Genomic DNA, 12,056 nt, shown 5'->3' with positions numbered 1-12,056 from the left:
CCCTGAGACTCCATAGTGAATTCCAGGTCAGCCTGGGCTATAGTGAGACCCTACCTTGAAAAACAAAACACAAAAAAAATAAAAAAATAAAAAATAAAAAATAAGACTCCTCCAGTTTAGTTCTCTACTTCTCCCCTCGTCCTTCCCTCCCTTAACAGTCCTTTCATCACCCTCATCAGGCTGTGTGCCAATCAGTCTTGAAGTTCAGCAATCAAAGGCCAGTATGAAAAAAGTGAGGGTCTCTGCTCCCTTGCCCTCCAGTGACAGCGACAATAAAGGGAACACAGACTGCCCAGGTCAGTTGTAGGTAGGCAGATGAGAGGAGGCACGTGATACACACCCAGGTCTTTCCTGAGAAACAGCAGCATGGGCACGTGGGCATGCACATCTTATCCTCGGGACTGCAAAGTCAACATAAGCGATGGTACATTTGAGCCAAGCAGACAGTTCAGAAAGTGGACCATTGCATTCCTCTCTCTACCTGAGGAGAAACAAGAAGACAGTGCTGGGGGAAGTCAAGACCCCACACCTCTCCAAAGATTCCCTCTGGTCCAAGGTCCCTTGACCTTCCCAGTCAGCTCTGTTTTCTGTTGGTAGGGGAGGGGCCAGAAGGTAAGAGGAGCCAGAATTGGCATGAACACAGGCTGTACCCCAACTTCTTGGAGAGAGCCCAGTCACTGCCTGGAGGATGGGGTTCTGTATTCTTCGGAAGACGGCTGGGAAGTTTTTTCCTCTATTGGGTAGAATTTTCTTTCCTTCCTCAGTTGAGGTGCCTAGATGTCCCACAATTGGGTCTTCACTCAGCTCCTCCAGAGGCACATGCTCAAACAGTGGATGCCCTTCAAAGTGGATGCACATCCATTGAGGTAGCTCCAGCAATCAGTTACAGTATATACCAGGCCCCCAACTCTCAACACGTAGGCATATTATGCCAGCAGTGTGGACTGATGATTCTCCATTTGTGTTTTGTTCGCTTGAAATGTGGGTCAGGGAAGAGGAAGAACATCTTTGTCAGCTGGCCCTTGCGGAAGAAGTTAGGAAGGGGTTTCATGGCATTACCATGGAGACAGGCAATACTCTGAAAGACACCTCCAGGAGCTGCACGTAGAGCCCGAATCCAGTCTTGTACATAGTCGGACACCTTCAACCCGGATCTCCAGACCCAGAATCAGAGTGTTAGGGAAGACAGTTCCACTAACAAGCCACCTCTGCAAACTCCACTTGAGCCTCAGCTTGCTGCTTCTTCTTGTCCTTCGGGTCATCATGGCTCTGATTTTGAGCGAGTGGAGCAAAGTACTCTGGGTGTAGCTCAGACCAGTCCATCTCCTCTGGCTTCACAGGGACAGCGTGTGGTCCGCCATGGGGTTGGAGCGGGCGCGCTGGCGGCAGTAGCGTTTCTGAGGCTGCGGGGTCTCTGCTCCCGCCTTGATGCTGGCTTGATGGCTTCCTATTTTAATTTTCATTAGCATATACATAACAATAGGTTTTATTTTATCATTTTCATATATGTATACACTATACTTAAAAAGTATATGATTTATTTAAGAGAGACAGAGCAAAAGAGACAGAGACAGAGAGAGGGAAGGGAGGGAGGAAAGAATAGGTGTACCAGGGCTTCCCACCACTGCAAATAAAGTCCAGATTGCATGGACCCTTTTGTGCACCTGGCTTTACATGGGAACTGGGGAATCAAACCCAGGCCATCAGGCTTTGCAAGCTAGTGTGTTTAACCACTGAGCAATCTCTCTCCAGCTCTGTATAATGTGGTTCTATCATCTCACCCTGTCACCATCTCTTTTTCACTCTTTCCCTTTTATGGATCCCTTTCCTCTTTCTACCAAGTCATTCTTTTACTTTAAGGTATGCTTTGTTTTGTGTTTTCATATACATTGAGTTTCATTAGAGTTGTTTATAGGATGATGAGTGAGCGCTACTTATAGAATCACGGGTTTCTCACGATTGAAGAAAATGTCTCTCCCACCTTCAGCCACCCCTGCAGCATTATCTGCTAATTTGTGCTCAGAAAGGGAGGGGTGGGGCTTCATGTGCCCTTCTCACCCTCATGACAGGATGTTGTCAGGATCAATCTTGCGTTGGTCTTTAGCTGGTGATCACAGCTGCTGTAAAATACCAACTGTGATGGGAATGTCATGCTCCAAAGATAGCCTTCAACCTCCTTTTACTCCTTTCACTGGCTTTTTCTACCCCATTTTCTGTGGTGTTTCTTGAACTTTGGTGGTAGTGACATTAAAATCCCATTTATGTCTGAATATCCAACAGTCAATTGTTCTTAGCATGTTGGGGAATTCTGAGTTTCTACAATTAATGCCAACCACGATAAAAAGGAGCTTCTTTGGCCAGAGGTATTAGCATGAATAGACAGGTATAAAGATGATTCTTTAGATGACAATTTGCAGAAAACAACAGGTCTATTTAGCAGAGCAATAGCTATAGATTCCCCACCAGGGGCTATTGATATGGATTAGGAGCACGGAATTTTTTTTTTTTTTTCTTGTATAGGTAGTCATCTAGGGGCTGGCCCAAAGAAACATAGATGCCATTGTGCCCTGGCAGGATAGAACTCTCTTCTGATTCAGTCTCATCCAAGAGGGCTGTCAGCAGCAGGGGAAGCTTCCTGATTCTTCATTTTTTGTACTAGCTTAGTGCCAGTTTCCTGGTATATCAACCAACCAGGGTCCTTCCTACACATCTGAGTCTGATAATAAGGCTCATTCTATTTGGATACTTACTTCATGTAAATGGACCTGAGCCAGGGTGTGAGATTCCCTCCCCCCAGAGAATTTTCCCTATGTGAGAGACAAGTTCTTTCCAGGTTTGTCCCTGTCCCTTCCCAGACATGCTGTCTGGCAGAGAGGAATTCCTTTGGCTTAGGAGCTTTCCTGCTTTTTCTTTTTTCCTGTATCTTAGTCTTTTTATTGTCCATAATTTTTAATTCTTTGCTTCAGAATCAGAAGGCTGGGGAGTTATAATCCTTCCCAAAGCACCAGTCCCACAACACTATGATTTCCCCAGCCATGGGCTTTTCGCCAGGTTTCCAGTGACAGGTATGTGAAATGAGCCTCAAATCTGATCCAAGATCTACTGGTTTCTCCTGCTCCTGAGCTGCCACTACTGCACAACTGGGTACATCTTGCTAGGGCAGTTGATATTACAGCATGTGGTATCCACAGATGAATAAGACATTTTTGGTGACAATTATTCTGAAGAGCACCCTGTGCCATTCTGGCAGCTAGCCAAAAAGGAAGAGGCTTCTGTTGCAGTCAGGTTTGCATTTCTGGCAGAAATCATCTGACCAAGAGCAGCTTTTGGGAAAGAAAAAGGGGTTTATTTTGGCTTATAGAACTAATGGGGAAGCTCCATCATGGCAGGGGAAAATGATGGCATGAACAGAGGGTGGACAACACCCCCTGGCCAGCATGAGGTGGACCACAGCAACAGGAGACTGTGCCAAACACTGGTAAGGGGAAACTGGCTCTAACACACATAACCCTCCCCCCCCACCACCACCACACACGCACACACAGTACACTTCCTCCAGGAGGCTTTAATTCCCAAATTTCCATTATCCGGGAACATAGCATTCAAGACACCTAAGTTTATGGGGGACACCTGAATCAAACCACCACATTCTGCCCCTGGCCCCCATAAACTGATATCCATATGTGATTTAAAATTTAATGCATTCAGTATGACTTTCAGAGTCCCCATAGTTTTTCTCAATCCTAACGCTGTTCAAACATCTCCATAGTCCAAGGCCTTCTAACAGAGCCATAATACCAAAAAAAAAAAAAAAAAAACCACGAGATGGCACAGAATAAATATTCACTCTGCAAAAGAAGGCACTGGGCACAGCAGAGAAATACTCAACCAATACAAGGTTTGAAACAACAAGGGAAAACATCAATCTCTGTAGCTAAAAGACCAACAACTCTAGCCAGGGACAAATCTCCAAGTCCGATAATTCTAACCAGCAACAATTTTCGGAGTTCTAATTCTGCCCTCCAGCTAGGCTACTCACAGTCCTGGAAAACTTCATCTGGGGCCAGCAGCTCTCCTTGGCAGCCATCTTGTGGTCCTGGCATTTCCACTGGGTCTCCACCACAATCCACAGTTCATCCTCATGGCTCCATGGGGGTCTCCATACAGGCATCCAGCGAACCTTCTTCACGTTGCTCATGGCCCTTTCCAAAACACAAGACCATGTTTCAAACTCAATGACCCTCTCTTTCCTGAATTTCTTATACTCCACAATACCAGGTAAGGTGCTAATTTGTTAATCAAAGGGGAATAATGCAGACTTTGAAGAACAGGACACTCCTTGATGCCCTTTCAAAAGAGTCTACATTCTTCCTGCTGCCCCAGTGCAGGTCAACTGCATCAATCTCAAAGGCTAAAATCTCTCATACAATTGCAGCTGAACAGGCAGCAGTTTCTGCCTAAGGACTTCTTTTTCTGCCAGATCCCTCTGCTCATACTAGTCCATTTCTACACAAAGTAACCCTGCGCAAGTCTTAGGACACAGGCATAACAGCAAGCCTCTCACACAAACTGCTAGCCCAGTCTAGGCAAAGTTCTTTCTCACCCTCACAAGCCAAACCTCATAGTCTTTAGTTCTTACTACATTCACATCTTTCAACTCTGACAAGAATAGTCCTCTAAGCTATACTTACTGCATTGCAAGGTGCCTCTTAGGCCAAGGTTTCAAATCCTTCCACAGTCATCTTGAAAATCAACTCCAAAAGGACAAAGCCACACATTCGGGTGTCTAGCAGCCAATGACCCCACTCTCAGTACCAACCTAACTGTTGCAGTCAGATTCACACTGCTGGCAGAAATTGCCCAACCAATAGCAGCTTTGGAGGAAAAAGGTGTTTTTTTTTGGCTTATAGACTAAAGGGGAAACTCCATCATGGCAGGGGCAAATGATGGCATGAGCAGAAGGTGGACATTATGCCCTGGCCAGCATGAGGTGTACCACAGCAACAGGAGAGTGTGCCAAACATTGGCAAGGGGAAACTGGCTATAATACCTATAAGTCCGTCCCTAACAATAAACTGCCTCTGGGAGACATTATTTCCCAAATCTCCATCATATGGTAACCTAGCATTCAGAACACCTGAGTTTATGGCGGACACCTGAATCAAATAAGCACATCTTCCATGTCACTTCCAGCATGATTCTCTTATGTCCTACAACAATAACAACAACAGCAACAAAAATTTGGTATCTTCAGCAAGAGGGTCTTGCCATTTAGTTCTGGGAGGACACCAACAACTGTAGCAAATGTCTGTCTTGTTCTGGGAGCCCCAGTAGCCTTCTTTTCCAACCAGTCACATGGAGGTATTACAATGTTGGCATTTCATTCTATAACATATGGCTTCTGGGAGCAGTTTTATTCACCCATGTGAGGCAACTGTGTTTAAACTCTTCCTTTTAATTGTACTTTTAGTGACTTTACCAAGTATCATATTTATAATGTGGCTTATTGATATAGCCTTGGTTTTGGTTGAGTCAGTTCCTCCATCTTCTCCATGACCCCTCCCCTATTACCAAAACCAAGATCACCCCTCCCACAGTCATATTACCTATGCATCGGTTACTTTCTCATTGTTTGCACAAAATACATGACCAGAAACAACTTAGGGAAAGAAAGGGTTTACTTAGGTTTATGATTCCAGTAGCATGCAACAGGGGAAGGTAAGGTGGCAGGAGCAGGAAGTCAACTCATCACATTGCAGCCACAAATCAAAAAACACTGGAAGTGGGACCAGGCTATAAAACTTCAATTACTGCCAGAAATATTCCAAGTGCTAAATGTTCCACAACCTTACAAAACAGTGCCACCAGCTGGGGACCAAGTGTTTAAATATATGAGTTTATGGGAGGTATTTTTCATTCAAACCATAGCATTGACTTCCTTCTCAATCTCCCTGATCACCCACCAGTTAATCTCCCCCTCACCAGGATTTCCTTTCTATTTACATATTACCTGTGCTCTAGTACCCTTCTCCCTTAAGTCATGTAAGTTTTTAAGCTCACATAGTACTTTTGTTTCATAAATATAATTGAAGCCACAATTTCAAAATAATATTAAAATATTGACTTCGTAGCCTCCTCCTATAGTAATAAGCCTATCTGCATTTCTGAAAAGAATGATTTAGCATCCCAATGTTGAATTACCTTACTTTTACAGTTTCTATAATAGAAAAACACCTTAACAAGTTTTATGAGATCAGAGTACAAGTGAAAAACCTCTATTATAACCAAAAATATAATGGAACCAGTCCATCCCTTTTCAAAATCAGATTTGATGATATAGACCAACTAAAATTCATTATGAAATACATAGGATGAGTAATTTTAAAAAATATATATTGTTTATTTCAGAGAGATGGAAGAGGGAAGAGAGGAGAGAGAGAGAGAGAGAGAGAGAGAGAATGGGCACACCAAGGTCTCCTGTCACTGCAAATGTACTCCAGATGCATGCACCACTTTGTGCAACTGGCTTTATGTGAATACTGTGGAATTGAACCTGGGTCATTAGGCTTTGCAAGCAAGTGCTGAGCCATCTTTCCAGTATACATTTAAATTCTGATTTTATCCTGACAACAAATAACCAGTATGTAAGATAGAAGACATTCTAGAATTCTGGACCTACCAGTCGATTATATCATAGAAGTAATGATGCAAATTGACCAAAGGTAAAGATTGAGTTATTGATCATATTAATAATTTAAAATTGTAAGGCCGGGGTGGTGGTGCACGCTTTTAATCCCAGCATTTGGGAGGCAGAGGAAGGAGGATTGCTGTGAGTTCAAGAACACCCTGTGAGTACATAGTGAATTCCAGGTCAGCCTGGGCTAGAGTGAGAACCTGCCTTGAAAAAAAAAAAAAATTAACAGACAGAAAGCAGCTCTTTTCATGATTTTATTAGCATCTATCATTTATACCCATGTAGTTTTATTATGACATGTCTAAACATACATATAATGTATCTAGATCCCATTCACCCTCATGCCTTCCATTGCCCCCAACTCCCATGGAGCATCTTCCTCATCCCAACTAAATCCCTTTCTCTATTCATGTACTCTTTTGTTTGTTTCATTAGGGTTGTTTACAAAAGCATGGGTGAGGGCTGGAGAGATGGCTTAGCGGTTAAGCGCTTGCCTGTGAAGCCTAAGGACCCCGGTTCGAGGCTCGGTTCCCCAGGTCCCACGTTAGCCAGATGCACAAGGGGGCGCACGCGTCTGGAGTTCGTTTCCAGTGGCTGGAGGCCCTGGCGCGCCCATTCTCTCTCTCTCCCTCTATCTATCTTTCTCTCTGTCTGTCTCTCAAATAAATAAATAAAAAATGAACAACAAAAAAAATTAAAAAATAAAAGCATGGGTGAAGAGTTGTTTAAGGGTAATGAGTACTTTACTGAAGAAAATCTTTCTCCCAACTATAATAACTGCATGTAATTCATCAAGAATGGACAGGCCCTCATGAGTTCTTTGCCATATAACAGAATGTTGAAAAGGTCCAATTTGATACAGTTCTGAACAGATAATCACATCTATTGTGAGCACAAGGGTGTAATGGTCATGGCATGCCCAGAAGTCAGCATTCCACCTTTCATTTAACTTTTCTCTAGGTCTTACAATTTGTTACCCCTTTTCCTTGATGTTCCCTGAGGCTTTGAAAGAGTGATATAGCCACCTTATTTATGGCTGTCACTTATTCACAACACATTGGCCAGTTTTAATGTGTAATGACAGAAGTAAAAATACTAGAGGAAAAATTCTTATTTCACATCACATAATCTGTATGGTATTTCCTAAAAGTAAGGGATATGTTTTAAGATAGACTAAGCTGCAATGTGTGTTTGCATTAAACATATTTAACATCTCTATTGTAGCATTCAAATATGTACATGAGATCATTTTTGAAATGCATAAAAACTTTAATATGGTTAAAGAATACTTTGTAGCTCAGAAGGGAGGGCCACAGTTCATAGGGAAGAAAAATGTATAAACAGGCAGACTATGAAATATGAAATTAAATGCTTTAAGGTTAAGGCTATACCAATAGAAATAAACAATTGAACATATAATTTCACACCAAGTGGAACAAAAAGTAAAAAGTCTGCTTGGCATCTATGTCAACTTTAGGTGTTTTGCATGAATTTAACTAGAAGTATGCACTGATCTCACAAAACAATAGCAAAAATGAAAAACAGAATATATAAAGACAGTCAGAAGCCTAAGTAAAAATTTTCTCAACCATGTATTGACCATCTATAATAGGAAAAAATATCATTATAGGTGCTTATGTGTCTGAGACCATTCTGAGGTGTGATATCTTTTCCTATTCCATGAGAATTAAGTTTTCACATCCAATTAAAAACGTTTTGCTGTAGTCAATGTTTTTCTCTAATTTTTTCAGAGCTTAGGAGATTCTTCTCCCTTCTTCATTTAGTATTTAAGGTCTATTGTTCTTTTCAGGCTGAATAAGCAACTGTGTAAATCTATATTCTCTGATCTGCAAGCAAGAACCAAAATTCCCTGAAGACTATTGAGCATGATCCTCCAGCTGTTTTATCATTGCCATCTTATTTGTGGTGGTCAGTGAGAACACAGCTTGTTCAGAAATGTGTGTGATTTTCAAAATTGCTAAAAATAAATCCATTAGAAGACTATTTCTCATTAATTGGTCAATAAGGATAATTAAGTAGTGTAAGAGCCTATATCAGTAACTATACAAATATCCTGTAGAGTGCCTAGAACTTAGTTATATGTACTCACTGATAATTTCTGTGAAAGATAGTGTCTTTATTTGTATGTCCAATTTTGATTTATGTTTCATAAATTAACATATATTTAATAGAAATATTTTACAATGTTATGTTGCATACCAATGCTATGCATGTATTTGTGTAGATTTATGTATAAATATACATATTTACATTCATGTATACATATATGTTTAAACAACATATGTTTAAGAACTAAAGATCTTGACCAGCACGAAGGACTTTTGTGATAAGTGCCATATTTTATATCTATGCACCTAAGATGGATTTCACTAGTCTTACATGACTACTGTGCACCAGATAGGTAGATGGTATAATAAGCAAACTAAATTTTAATTCAATGTAAAATTAACTACTTTATCTTTAAATTTGACTAGTAAACACATATAAATAATATCTATCATATTGAACAGATATATCACTTAGAAATATTATTATACACTTTGACCATATGGAGATAAAGCAATGAGGTATAATATTAAAGGACATCATGAAAGATATAACATTAGACCCAGAAAGATCAAGTAAGTTGAGATGCTGCTGTGTCTCAGCTTATAATGTGAAACATCGAGTAGGTGTTTCACAAAGAAAGAAAAACAATTATTTTGAAGGGGAGCAGGAGTTCAGAGTCAAGTCAATCTTGTGTGTGTGTGTGTGTGTGTGTGTGTGTGTATGTGTGTGTGTGTGTGTTGGTGTGTGTGTGTGTCTTCAAGGGAGAAACAAGTTTAGTCACCTTGGTCATCCCCAATTACAAAGACAGATTGCACCGTTCACTGTGATTTGTGCTTATGTTCCTTCCTTCAACATCTATGTGCAAGAAAACAATCATCAGAGAGAGGTGCCAGCAGCACACTTTAATGTGCATCCTACAAAATAACAAAGTTGTTCCTCAATAGATCCCAGAAAGTTCTTGTGAATATTTTGAAGTATGATCATCCACCCTTTCTATATGCTGCTTGAAGGAATTATCCCTCTAAGTTGAATGTGGTTATCTATTGTTACTATGAGATAAAGAAAATCATTAATTCTGATTTCTGCTCTCACTACACAGCTACCCAGACAGTTATCAGTTTTAATACAATGGCACTGCCTTACTTAATGAAAATGTACTGAAGTTCCTCCATTTTTACTCTTTCTTTGTTTTCATGTGCTCTTGTGGCCTAGTTGAACCTCTGAGTCCTGTTCATCACCCTCTTTCCAATGGGCTTGTAAGTTGGACCCTTCTCATTTCACCTCTGGAATAAGTTGTAACCCCTGACTACTTTGTGTCAAATGTACTTCCCATTCTGTTTTATTTCACCACAGCACTAAGATTTCTGTGACAACTGGATGTATGACACACGAAACTGAATAATCTTAGCTTTAAAATAATTTTATCACTCCTTTAAATACATAATTTGTACTCAATGTTACCTTTTACATTTCTATATACATGCCCAAAGTGTTTTTTTTCTTCAAATAATTGGAATTTAAACTAGAAATACACAAAGGATGCAATGAGATACCTCTTACCTATTAAGGTTTGGCCCTTTGAAAATATTAGATGTGAAAACTAAAGCAAAACCAACATTCACTTACACTTCTCCTTTCAAGTGGGAGTGCTCTGTGCCTGACTTACTAATGGAATACATTAAAGTTTCAGTGTCTGGTTCTGGGTTCAACCCTTCAACGCCTGGCGGCTTCCAATTCATGTCTCTTGGACCGTAGCCACCATCTTGAGAGTTGGCCAGCCCTGCTCCTTGGAGAGCAGAAGGCTGGCAGGCTTCCCAGCCAGCAGCCAGCAGCCAGCACCACCTTGTTTCTTAGGGAATCCTCCCAGTACTCAAACCTGATTACAGCATGAGGCATGTATCCTGCCTTGAGATGGATGCAGAACAGGGATTAAACTTCTGAGTTTGGGGGAGGGTGAATATATTTCATATTGGGAATGATGTAAACGATTTTAGGCCAGAAAGTAACTAACAAAGTTTGCATCTTAAATGCCCTCCACACGTCTTTGTGTTAAAGGTTCTGTCTTTGTTTTGGCCGCGTAGAAGAGATCGTGAAAACGTTTTTCAGATATTTTTGGAAAATGGGGTGTGTTCTCGCGGAAATTGTGAAACGCTAGTGCTTGCACTCTCTCTTGTTTCCAGACATGAGAAAAACAAGCTTTCTTCACCAACCTTTCCTCTACATCAGAGGTAGCGCACCAGACTTGATGCTTTCTGCAAGCTACTCTGGCAAGATGTGGGCTACCCTCTGTTTTCTCCATCTTAAAGACACTTCCCCTCAAGACTGGAAACTGAAGTAAACTCTTTCCCCATAAAAGCTGCTTTGGGTTAGGCATTTTGTCAGAGCAATGAGGAATAAGTAGAACAACTATCATACAGTTTTATTCGTTCATTGCGAGTGAATAATCATATCAGCTCTCTTCACTTTGTGGAATCTGTGCTATTTTGCAGATGTGACACATTAAGAAAATGGAAGCTAAAAAATAAATAGATAAAAAGAAACTGGAAGCTTCTATTTCCTGTCCCTTCAAACTGTGTGTGCGTGTGTGCGTGTGTGTGTGTGTGTGTAAGGTGTGCGTGTGTCATAGCATGCATGTGCAAGTTAGAAGAAAACCTCAGGGTGCTAGCCCTCATCATCCACCTTGCTTGAGGCAGGGTATCTTGTTTTTGCTGCTGTGAACACCAGATTAGCAGGCCCCCAAACTTTGGGACCCTGCTGACCCTGTTTCCCATTGGTGTCATGCATTGGAATGCCTTTTGATCTCATAAATATTTTTTAGTGATAGATATTTTTTTCATAAACACACATACACACACATATACTTGATCAGGAGCATCTGTGAAATTGTGTGCCATCATTTTGTAATACATAACTATGGTCATTAGAAAATAATATATAATACTGTATTTATTTAGCCATTTTGTTATGTAGTTTTACTTATTTATGTGGGACACAGATGGGGGGGGCAGACAGAAAAAGGGTGAGCATGGGTGCTCTAGAACCTGCTGCCACTGAAAATGCACTTCAGACACATGAGCCACTCGGTGCACTGGGCTTTTCGTGGGCACTGGAGAATTGAACTCAGGCCCTCATATTTTGTATGCAAGTGACTTTAACCACTTAGCCACCTCTCCAGCCCAGGATAGCCATTTCTTTGAGGAGTGAATCTTGCATTTTGAGTCCAGAAGACACAATCTTTTTATTCTTTCCAGCGTGTCATGTTTTTACGAAGTGGTTAAGTAGCATCAGGAAG

The 12,056-nt window shown here is 41.1% G+C and overlaps 1 pseudogene; it reads right to left on the bottom strand.

Annotated features, from left to right (window-relative positions):
• Positions 1-477: 477 nt before the first annotated feature.
• On the bottom strand, positions 478-1,463 carry LOC101611449 (annotated as a pseudogene).
• Between the last annotated feature and the right edge of the window lie 10,593 nt (positions 1,464-12,056).

Source organism: Jaculus jaculus, chromosome 13 (assembly GCF_020740685.1).
Source record: "Jaculus jaculus isolate mJacJac1 chromosome 13, mJacJac1.mat.Y.cur, whole genome shotgun sequence".
NCBI classification, from domain to species: Eukaryota; Metazoa; Chordata; class Mammalia; order Rodentia; family Dipodidae; genus Jaculus; species Jaculus jaculus.
This window is presented reverse-complemented; position numbering and strand designations above follow the sequence as displayed.